Source organism: Copidosoma floridanum, unplaced genomic scaffold, assembly GCF_036245765.1.
Source record: "Copidosoma floridanum isolate Cflo_tuat_1 unplaced genomic scaffold, Cflo_Japanese_pri ptg000020l, whole genome shotgun sequence".
NCBI lineage: Eukaryota > Metazoa > Arthropoda > Insecta > Hymenoptera > Encyrtidae > Copidosoma > Copidosoma floridanum.
In genome coordinates, this window is record NW_028321897.1 from 39,599,530 (window position 1) to 39,612,294 (window position 12,765).

At 33.3% G+C, this 12,765-nt stretch overlaps 1 protein-coding gene across 1 annotated transcript in view; it reads right to left on the minus strand.

The window, feature by feature from the left end:
• su(f) (cleavage stimulation factor subunit su(f)) overlaps window positions 1-12,765 on the minus strand; it is a 53,422-nt gene that overhangs the window by 20,179 nt on the left and 20,478 nt on the right. The gene's annotated exons all lie outside the window — the stretch shown is intronic.

A 12,765-nucleotide genomic window follows, 5' to 3' on the forward strand; every position in this document is an offset into this window, starting at 1 on the left:
ATACAAAAGTAAAACATGAATTTTCGTAATGTCAACAATTAGCTTTTGCATATACGCAGACCGCAAATCCTGCACTTTCGACTTAGTCAAGATAAAGCCCTAGGTGTGTACTACCCAATACTTATTAGAGATAAGTGTGTGGAAGTGTTCAAGACAATCAATGGTTTTCTCGAAATGTAGTGAATGCATTAAAAAAATTTAATATTAACTATTGAAAATGTCAAGAAACTGTGTGAATTTTACAATATTTTACACTTCAAGTTTTTTAAATAAGAAAAAAGTTAGTGGTTAAAAATATTGAAAAAATCACATAGTATTGTGATACTCTGAATAGTTGTTATAAGTTTGAGTGCTTTCCCTACATGCTGATAAATCATTGAGCTTCCTTAAAGAAACTCTTTTGACAATCAGAAAAAGTACAAAATATTTTAAGTACATTTCAAAAAAATCGTTTAGATGATTATGAAAAAATATACATTACATCTAACTCATAACATTACTAAGAGTATTTTCTTAAAAGCAACAAGTTAAATAACAACAATTGTATTTTTTAATCAAATAGTAAAAACTTTCTTGATGCAAAAAATACCTTTGATATAAAATCTTATACTTTTTTACATTCAAATATTATTTAATGTACTGTTGTAAAAATAAACAAACATTACTATTTTTGAACCACTTCGAAAATATGACAAATTTATATTTATTCTATTTTTAGATACTCTTACATCATATAATACTGATATTAATAAACAAAGTTTCAGTGGTTCAAATGCTGTAGACATCATAGTCGTATACGAATTATAAAAAAAATTTTGTTACAGTTGAAAAAGAGTGACCCTTATTTTGTTTGTATTACAAGGTAGCACAAGAATAATTGTAACGTTTAATTAACAAGAGTTTATTAATAGAAAAAGGCCTAGTTAGCCGTATTAAAACGTTAGTAGAAAAATAACCAACTAGCGATAAAAAAATGTGGAATTTTCAATTCAAGTTAATACCATTTCCTGTCTGACCGGTTTGCTATTTAAAAAAGGAATGACTATAACCATATTTAAGGGGGCTCCAGCGAGCACTGGTACCAACCCGAAAACCATTCGGTTAGTTGGTATTCCGGCTGTGAGGATATATCTATACATACGTATATATATATATATATATATATATATATATATATATATATATATATATATGCGAGCAGGCGAGCAACATCATCTATATATATAGAGCGCGCGGTGGCTCAGTCGGCTAGGTCGAGGATTGGCACGCGGAAGACCGTGGTTCGATTCCCGGCCAGTGCGACTTTCTCGGGCAAGTACCTCTGTGATTCTCACATGTGCTTTTTCACCACGCAATGCCCCTTGAAGAGGGTTTAGGCGACCTCCTCGCAGCAATAATTGCCTAATTTCCCCCTACCCACCTCCCAGTAATGGGAGGCCTCCCATCTCTCTTCCCTTCCTTCTCTCAAATGCTAAGTGCCCATAGTAGTGCCCTTATTAAAGGGAGCCGGACGTAGAGCACTATAATATAAAAAAAAAAATCTATATATATGATGTATCCGTACCTATGGTAAACAAACAGCAGCTTCTGTCACGTACGGAGCGTTTCATTTAGAATTAGTTTTTTTGGGTTATAAAAAATGAAAGAAATCATACATCACTGTAAGAGTCATCAAGACTTGCAGGATGCTGAAATGATTTTGCAACAGCAAAAAAGAAATAAAAAAGTAATTGATGATAACAAAAAAAAATTAAGTGTATTAAAAGGTATTATTAATGATGAGATAATTTACAAAATGGCCAAAGAATCGATATCAACAAAAGTATTAGTAGATGCATATAAAAAAGATCCTACAAATGGTATCACCTTATTATTATCTATGAGTGTAAATAATAAAGTAAGAGTTACTTCAAATATTAAAATTATTGACGCAATTTGTGATGAAATAAAAAATAATTGCAGTTAAAATTTTTCAATGTTCTATTTTATTATTAAACAAAAAAATAAGTGTAAGTAATCCATAGGATAACACGATTAAAAAAGAGTTACAAATGACATGAATCCTATGCAAGTACTTGCAGTGTAATTCTGAAATATTCAAAAGCGCGCGCCTGACAAAAAACAAGATGGCATCCCGTCATGACCCTGCTAATTCAATGACTTGATCAATACTTTACGGAATATCTCAAATATTTTCAGGCTTACCTATATTTTTGAAGGTACCATCTGAAAGCTGAGATGTTTTTCTATAAAACAGTTACAGTCCTGATATGTAACTCCTCGATTATTGTTAGAAAATACCGATGTTTTCACGTTGCTCCATGAGAGGCTATGTATAATGTACGAATATCTCAAAATTTTCCAGGGTTAGAGGGGTAAATAAGGACACCGTTGGAATCAGCGTATTTTTATCTATCAATTAATCTACCTGTGACCTCCTAACTCCTCCCGCTGGAGCCTCCATAATCATAAAAGGAGCGTTGCGGGCTCTTATAAATTTTTCAAAAAATTCAGATTGTAACGTACTAAATGAAAATTAAACCTTACACTATACTTATACTGTATAAAGATCAGTTATATTTTAACTCACCACCTTCCGAATAGATAACCGAACACTTTGAGAAGACAATGAACATTCTTTAGCATTACGGGCGCATAGTTTTAATTTTGGGGAGATCGAATTTATATATTCTCAAGCCTGTATCGCTGGCTTGCCGGGATGAAAAAATTCTTGCAACATCCTAGACCTGCGTAGAATACAAAAAGTTTAAATTGGAACACCCAAATTCAATTACGTGCAATTGTAAGAGCATTATCTGTTGGAATGTTGTATTTGTCTGAGTCGGTCCAGCAACTTTAACAGCATCTAAGTCTACAATAAAATTTTTTTCAACTCTTTAAAACCCGTAAGAATGATATTTATGTTAAAAACTTTAAGATCCTATGCCATAGAAATATAAAAAAATCTGCAGTTTGATTACAGGCGTCGTCAAAACTGGAATTTTGAGAATGAGACACAAGCCTGTAACGTTAATTTAGCTTTTTTTAGCCTTGACATCAGAGAAAAATGTTAGCTGTTTCACCTTGATTTAGTTTCTCTGCAGAAATCGGTTTATTTACGTGCATATAAAAATGTTTCAAGTTTGTTAAGAAATCAACCCTTGGTTTTATGTTTTTTATCAACAATAATAAGAAAAAATTGATTTTTTTTTCAGTTTTTTCATAATATCTCCTCCTCAAGGCATAGGTATGTACCATCCAGAGAAAATTTGTGGAGGATTGATTTATTTATAAAATGAGATGCGTAGCGATATTTTATGTCATTGTTTCCTCGAGTTTGAAAAAGCGCATTTTTTTAATATTTAATAACTAAAAAAAAAAAGAATCAGAATTTTATTTAAACCATTGTGGAGTTGACTGTTTGAGCTGCGAGCAGATTTTCGCAATGAGATAAACGAGGATGAGATTGAAGATGATGCTGAACAAGAAGAAATTGTAGATGATTCGATGATCCTCTCACTGGAAGATTCAGATATGAGATCTTTTTTTATTTTAATTCTAACAGGATGTTTAAGTTGAACAGTTTTCTGAATTCTTTAGACGAGTAGAACCTATATCAGAAGACCACAGAAAATCTTATGCATTATGCAATTAGGCTTCGAAAAAAATGTGATCGCCAACACCTCGAAAAAAATAACGCGGTGGTTTTGTTATTTATATCAGTAATTGCAAAATATTTAAAAATTTTAAGCTTGCAGATGATTTTATTCTTGAGTTATTAATTATTCTTGGCAAAACTTGGAAGACTGTTATATTAATGTAAATAAACCGATTTTTGATGTAAGATGAAGCAGTACCGCAGCATGTTTTTTTCTAAGCCTTTTCTAATATTATCTTACTATTATGTAAAGCTAAGTTTCCAAAAATTCTTGACACTTCCTAAATGGTTTTCTCATAGTTTTTTCCCGAAAACATTAATAATAACAGCAGTAAATAAGATCAAAAATTTGCAAAAAATGCTAGCTTTGCGCTTCCATTCAATAGAATCCGCTGGATGCCGTCGAAGTAAAACTGAAGCTAGTGACACTCTAGGAGGGTCTAAATACATACCCCTACTACTACCCTACTCGCCATTTACAGTCAAACAGTCGTAAATGCACAGCACACGATTAGAACCTACTTCATTTTTTGTTGTTGAATATTTACAGAATTAAAATCTTTATTAATATGCTCAAATATATTATTGAATTGCGAACTATGGTGATTAGCTCTAACAATTTTAGAACAACAAGGGCTTCAGTTGTGTACGCGAGTGGAGTAGAAAATGAAGCAGGTTTAAATCGTATGCCGCATACTCGGGGCTGTTAGACTAAAAATGGCGAACGGGGTAATAGTTGGGGTAGGTGTCCAGACATTCCTAGAATGTTACTAATCAAAGCCACCTGCAATCAAAGTCAGTCAGTCTGGTGTTAATCTTTTGAAGGTGGTTCCTATAGCTAGATAGAGAAAGAGTTATTCGTGCAAGTGAGACACAGAACACATCGGAAACCTGACAACGTCGCACTAAGCCAGCAGAAGCAATTGCTAAGTTAACCTCTAAGCTGAGTTAGCTGAGTAACGCATGCTCGCTGTACTTCAGAGTTGAGATATTGCCACATTTACGGAATGTGAATGCAGAACGTAACTTTGTTTAATAAAAGTTATTTTACATAAAAACCATTCGAGGAATAGTCACATTTTTCTCTGTATTAGTTATAACTTTCACTACACACATCCCAAGTCATGTATGAATGGTGAATCACGTTTAAAAGTTATTTGGTGATAAAGATTAAATTTTACGGTATTTACATAAGAGCCTATGTTATTATCTCTAACTTTCAACTATTATATTTACAAAACTGGACAGTCGAAAATTTAAAAAAAAATTTAGTCTTAGTCGGAGCATTATGAAGAATCAGTGATTCAATTTTCATAACAATCATAAATCATTTTCTTAACCATAGGAACTACCTTAAGTATAATAACGATTACAATAGTCGTTCACTGGCAGTACGTCAAGACTAGAACTTTTAGTCGTGCATCTGGATATTCCGGCTACCGACGATACTTTAACAGTCTGCAATGGACTGGCTACGTCTACTGAATTCAAAACCAATTCCAACTAAATCCACCCTGGATATCGAAGATGATCAGGTGCCATGAAAACAAAGGCGCTGTAAGCACTAACGTCCCTGGCGTAATAACAGGAGATGTCTGGCTAGAGCATATTTAACTTCAATGCTGAAGGGCGACGTGGCTGTTCTTTCAATCAACTTGGTGATGCCAAAAAACCTTTTGCTATAACAAAAAGCTAAAGAAAACTACCTTTAGCAGTACGGCCAGTCACATCTTCTGCAAATATCACCACTGGCTCTTTTCAAAGCTATAAAAAATGTTTACGTTTACTGAGCTACTATCAATCTCATCGGTCTTTTTTAGGATTGTGTATCGTTAAATTGTCTTGCCAACAAATATATTTTTTTACAACTATTTTCGAAAAACATTCTGAAGCAAATTTCAACAACGATGCGCCTACTCATACACTACATAAAGCTGTCCACTTTCAAACTAAGTTAGTCATTCACTGACAGACGAGACGAGCAGAGTTGTTCATCACGAGGCTGGGTATCCCGGACATTGACGACGTTGAATTATCCTCTTGACTCTAAACATTTAACCAGGTATCACTGACCCTTTCTAAGTTATGCGTCTGGTGAACCTTATAGTGAAGCTATACAACAAACTTGAACAAACAGAACAGTCTTCAACAGGCAAACAACAACGAATTTCCGCCTCAGATGTCCAAAACAACTGAGCTCCAAGATAAAAATAAAAAGTGCTTTAACACCTGTAGACATTGAAAAAGAGCACTTTAACTAGCTTTAACGCTTCAGAACGTTGTGGTTTTCCTTGCAACAAGCCTCATGCTACAACATCAGGCCAGAGAAGATAACCCTGAGGTATCCAGACAGTCATATTTGTTGGAATCTTTAGTCAAGAAACAGTGTAACTCACCAGGCTTTTATATTGACGAAAAATATATTACAACGTAACAAAGTTGGCAAAAAACAGTCCTTAGGGCTCACAAAATGTTTAACAATGCTTTTTCAAATACCTTAAATGTATAAAATTTTGGGCATCAAGAAACTGATTCAGAACATTCATCGAGATCAGAACAGTAGCGTAAAAATTGACGAATAAATGAGTCATTAAGTAATAGATCAGCTGCCCATTATAACCCTGATATTGATTACTCAAATCTCTTAGCTACTAAAATAGGTGGAATAGTATGTATTAATATTCATTGTGGCGCTAAAAAATGGAGGAATTAGGTTCCGTGACTTTTGTTGCTCTAGTAGTTGAATTTTTTGATTGCAAAAAAAATTTTTAAATGTATATTTTTTAACAGTTTTGAATCCTTAAAGCTTTAATGAATAGCCCTTTCTAAATATTATAGCGTGAGAAAGTGTAAATTAATGGCTAATTTTTTTAGGGCCAACAACTATTTTGAGGTGTAGGGCACGCACGGTACTTTTCAGCTTCACTATAATTTTTTTTACTTTCTTACATCTTATTATCTTATTATCTTATTATCTGACAGAAACTGCATAAAATTTAATTAAAATTTTTTTATTCTAAAAAGTGTCAAGAATGGATGCAAAATTTTAAACTGAAAACATGTGACATTACTTGTCAACACACTGCGGAGCTCCAAGTATGGAATCTCGGGCGAATCTGAGACGGGCCCGCTGGTAGGTACATAGGTATTGTGGATATTATACACACAGCTCAGAATGAGTGTCTGAGCGTACGTGATAGGTGCGAGCTTCACGTTAGAGCTCACTGTAAATCTAAGGGCATAGTTTCTATGCACTTGGATTGGAACACTTTTTACGCACTTTGACCTACATAATTTTACGCGTTTTTAGTGCACAACTGATAACTATACACTTTAAACGCCTTGTTTTAACCCATTGAAGGTGTATAACATAAATTATGCACTTAAAAAATATTTAAACTATAAGCCTATAAGCGCGTAAAAAGTGTTACAGAATTTCGACAATAAAGTGCGTAGAATCTATGTACTTGGATTCGCAGTAAGAAGTTATCAGCGTAGGAAGTTGTTGTGAAATAATTCGAAGATCTGATGAAAGCAGTGCTACATAACCAGTTTTTTACTGTTCTAATGAATTAAATTGCTATGTGTAGTTTCATACCGGAGGGCACCAGGGCTCTTCGCTACATACGGCACCAAACACATTAGCTACTTTGAGGTAGCACTATCAGTACCTCACTAGCCAAAAGTATAACTGTGCTCAAAAATAAGTGCCCAGTTATACTAAAACTACCGAAAATTGTTTTGTATATCTAAAAAAAGTTCTACATATGAATAAAACTTAAATAGAAAAAAGTAAGTAACAAAATTTTAAAAATCGGTGATATCCGTAAATTTCATTGTTTATTTACATCTTCAAAATACTTGTACAAATTTTCAAATACTAATATTCAGTACAAAATATTTGAGAATGAATTTGGTAAAAAAGCGTCATACTGCAGCACATATTTTAGTCTGTGTTCTCACTTTTCTTTTATCATAAGTATTCAATTGGTACATTTAAGTGCTTTAACTGTTCTGCTAACATTAACTTGTGTTTCCTGTCATTTTTTTCAGATCCAAACGATAATTTTAGTTAATTTTGAGCCACGTTTGATTTTAAAAAATACATGATTTTCTATTAGCATTGTGTTTAACCTTTGAAACATAAAGGTCTATAACTTTTTTCTTAAGTAAACTAGCTTCACAAAATTATAGTTATTTTAACGTCAACATTCAGTAGTTTGTGTACAGTAATGTCAATATCTGAAGCGTAATTAAGTAACGATAGAACTACCTTAAATGGAGAAGTCTTTGTGAGCTTACTGTCCCAACTTCACGTATTTTCCAAGAGGGTGTGTAATGCCAGAATTAAAATCCTAATATGACTCTAGGCTCTATTTGAAAACTGAAAATGTTATTACCTTGGGTTCAATTTTTTATGTATGTGGCTTGAGTATGAGAATGATTAACATGTCAATTCAACTACTACAGGGCAGCATAACGAGCAAGACCGGTCATGCGTAACTTCATTAGTGTCTGGCAACTTCCATATAAATTTTTCATAAATTTTCCAGACACATATAAAAGTACTGCGCATGACGAGTCTTGCTCATTGTGCTACTCCCAATGGCAGTTCAGCTTGCACATTAATCATCCTCGTAAAAGAAGATTTAGTACTTTTTCCGGTGTAAGGTTTACATTTTTATTCGAGCCTATGTCATAACTCAATTCTTAAACAGTTTTTTGTCGAAAATTGCTATATCAACCCAACCTCTAATTTTACTCAGCTGTGTATCAACCCTTAACGAATTATTTCTCAAAATATTATTATTTTAATCTCTTTCGTATTTTCAGATTTATTGCTGAGCGTCGGTGAATGTTTAAAAAAAAAAACGTTTTTTTTGGTCAAGATGTGCTGCAGGGTTAAACAGCCTCGTATTAGTGCACAAAAAAATTTATTTTTGAGTCAAAAAAAAATTTTTTGAGGTACACTTTGATAAACACTTTATTCTTTTAGTTGATCCATAAGAAACAAAAAAATTTCCAACTCACGATCTAAATTATGTGACTTATTTTCTGAGTTTTTTTTATGTGTCGAGTTTTTTAACTATAACTCCTGATACTGGCCACCCTTTTTTCAATGTAAAAAAAATAATTTTGAGCTACATCAAGCGCATTCTTTTTTTTAACAATTCCTTATAACTTTCTCAAGCATAGTCATGATTAAAATGTTATATATATACGTTTGATGTAATATTTTCCAACTTGTAAGGTGTTTTAATCATAATCTTTCTAGCTTATAGAATTGCTTACAAAAAGAAAAACTTTTTTTAATTTGTGCGACTTGCGCTTCTTTTCCAAACTTAAATGGTTATAACTGTTGCCGTTAGGTTTTTTTAAAACCTTTAGATTTTTTCAGGCACTTAATTTTTTTCCTTGAATGCAACGCCGTACTATTAATTACAGAACAATTGTAATAGAAAATATTGCACCGAAATTAAACATGAAAAATTCAATATCAGCAAAAATTTTTCATTCTTGGAAGTTGTACCTTCTATATGGGCGTTATCCGTTAGAGTAAATCAACAATTTCAGATTGATGGCCTTGAGAAAACATGTAACGGAAGTGGATTTTGCATGTTACTCCTCCCTCGCCCCACCCCCTCACTACTTCGCCTCCACATCACACACGTCATCACAATCATGGGCTTCACGTTAAAGTTCTTCGTGGAAATAGCCTACGACAACTTTTCTTGGCTACGTAGCACGGCAGTGGTGTGCTGAACTCGAGCGTTCCGTACGTTCATCACACGACACTTCAGTATGGACAAATCGCAAGGCGGCCGTGGTCTACAGACTACGGTCTCTCTTGAGTTTGGCATCAAGGAGTGGGGAGGCATACATTGTATATTCATCGTAACGAGCATGTACCTGTTATACTTGTGTGCACGTAGAAAAGGTAATAGGTACAGTTTAATAGATTAGCATAGGTTGGTACTTATATAAACTTTCTATAGCTATGTATAGAATGTATACACAATATATGCTTCCCCACTCTTTTATGCCAAACGCAAGAGCGACCGTAGTCTGGAGACTATGGCTGCCTTGCGATTTGTTCATGCTGAAGTGTCGTGCGATGAGCGCACGGAACGCTCGAGTCTGGCGAAAAACCACCGTGCTAAGTATCCAAGAAAGGTTGTCATAGGCTATTCGTACGAAAAAATCCAAGCGTAAAGCCCAAGATTTGCCTCTCCATGCAATATGCTACGCTGTCACAGCACAGCATACATTTTTATTTTAATTTAGTTTCTTATTCCTTAACCAGTTTTTTTTTATAAAAAAAAAAAAAAAGGAATTTATTACTTCTTGTTAGGGTGTGATTCGTAACTTATTCTTAATATATGTATTCATTTACTGTTTACGTATTAATTTGGTTTAATTTATAAATAAACTATTCATTTAATAAAATAATTTTTTTAGTTCAATGTTTTTTTTTGAACTCAGAAATTAATATATTTTAACAGAGCTGATTTCCTATGAAATAATAAATGTTTATTTCCTTTCTATCAATTTGTTACTTTTATACTAAATAAATAAATAATTGTTAATAAAATATTTTCATTTCATTAAAAATTTTTTTATTGTATTATGTAAATTCAATTATTGATTTTTGTTGCGTTTCATTCGTCCGCAATTTTTTTATTCGTGATTAAAATAATTTTTTCACTTGAGAACGTTCATCTTAGTAAGTGGAAGGAAAGTTTAAGGAGGTGAGAGAAGCGCGAACATACATAGCAAAGCTGGCGATTATTTTTTTGATATAGATGTACTGACATAAACGCTTTTACGCATATTTGATCTTTTTATTTGTGTGTTATGAAAAAGAAAATGTGAATCTATTTTAAAACTGAATAAGTTAATCTTTTAGTCATCTTTCAAACAAAAAAAGTTGAGATTTTTACAGATCATATAAATAAAATTTTATGTGATTTTTTCGTAATGTTACATGTTAAATTGCGGTTTTTTCCAACTAAACATATAAAAATGGGTACAGTTAAACGCTCTGAAAATTTTTTGGGATATTTTTCATGCTTTTTTGAACATACGTTTAATGTTTGAATAATATCTGTTCAAAAAAACCTATGTGTGATTAACGTTCGGAAGGGACATTCACTAGCATGTAATACTACCCTACAGAAGAAAGCGGTAATACGAGATGATTTGTTTTAATTTTGGGTATGAAATACGGACTAGGAATAAGTGTGTGAGCGTATGTTACAGATGGGAGCGTGACGTTAGAGATGTAATCAGCATAGTCGGTAAGAGGTTATTTTGAAATCATCGGAAGATTCAATGAAAGCGCCCAGTCGTATACTGGCTAGCCTTCATATTGTTTATATTGTATTTTGCCGTAATATATTTTTAATATTCTTCATTTATTAAACATTAAAATATTTATTAACGCGACACCAAATGAATGTAGGTATCCTAATTTCAAGGATAATTGCACCAACTTCATACACAGGATCGTTTCATAGAAGGTATATTTATGTTTATTATTATATTGTCTGCCATATCATTTCATACGAGTACCCTATAACTTCATACTTGGTTACCCAAGCATCCACTGTCCTCTGTCCACTGTTCACAATCGAATGTCTAAATCACAAATTCAAATTCCAGAGCTTTATTGGCCTTAAAAGTTATAAAATATTGATAAAAATAATAATAAATAAGCACTCCGGGAGTGCAGGCAGAAGTGAAAACTTGAACTTATGGCGCGTTGGGCACTTTTTTGGGTGAGCATTTTTAGGTGCGCTCGCGACATGAGAGATTGTACATAAAAAATCAAGTTTATCAAAGCAATGTGGGCACTTTTTGAATGGACATGAAGTATAATAATATAGAAACTATATTCGAAGCAAGTGGTTTTATTTAAATGAGTAAATATTAGTAAGTAGTAAATACAAAATTCCTGCAACTGTTAGTAAAACAGGAAGTTGTCTCCGTAGCCGACGAAAGAGACAGCTGATATATACCTATGTGTATACTAATAGTATTGTACACTATTGTAAACATATATGTACCCCACGTGTTTCTCATTTTTTAGATAATTTTATTTAATAACGTGGTGCATTTGTTTAGGTACGTATCATGTACGTAACAAAATTTACCAAATAAAATAATAATTTACTTACGTGATGACGAGCAGCAGTTGTAATAATGTATACAAAATATAGTAACACTATAGTATACGAAAGCACTCCAACAATGTTTTTATTAATTCTATCAACACTTTAGATTTGTTTTTTTTAACACAATACCATAGCAGCAACACAAGTCAAATGAAATATTTTAATAAATAAATTTTCCGTTTAATATTCATTTATAAAATACGAGTAAATATAAAAACTCTCAATCTCGTCTGTCACGAGGGCACGAACGAATGCCCATGCAAAGACTGCGTATCAGCGTTGGTCTGAGCATTATTCCACGCTCACAGTTCATGCTTGATCGCACATAGCGCCGCTGACTGGATCTCACCGTGAACTACTTGGCGCGAGAATTCAAATTCAAAATCGTATGATTTTTTCAACAGACAGTAGGCGCGGAAATTCAAATTTGAAAGAATTCTTGGTATACTATTTATGTATGTAATAATACAACATTATCCAATATTTTTAGGCATTAATTAGCCAATACATACAAAGATTTCTTTCAAATTCGAATTTCTGCACCTACTGTCTGCTGAAAAAATCATACGATTTTGAATTTGAATTCTCGCGTCAAGTAGTTTGCGGTGAGATCCAGGCAGCGGCGCTATGTGCGATCAAGCATGAACTGTGAGCGTGGAAAAATGCTCAGACCAACGCTCGCATACCTATACACTCTGAGTATACATATAGGTATGTAATCTCGTCTGTTACGAGAGCACGAACGAATGCCCATGCAAAGAGCGCGTATAGTATACATATATTATAAGAATACACGCGGAGTATATCTGTGTAAAATCTCATCTGTCGCGAGAACGGCTGAAAATGCTCACCCACAAAAGCGCCCAACGCGCCATAAGAAGTTTTCACTTCAATAAAAACTCATTATTTTCATCTGCGCATGTGCAGAAGACA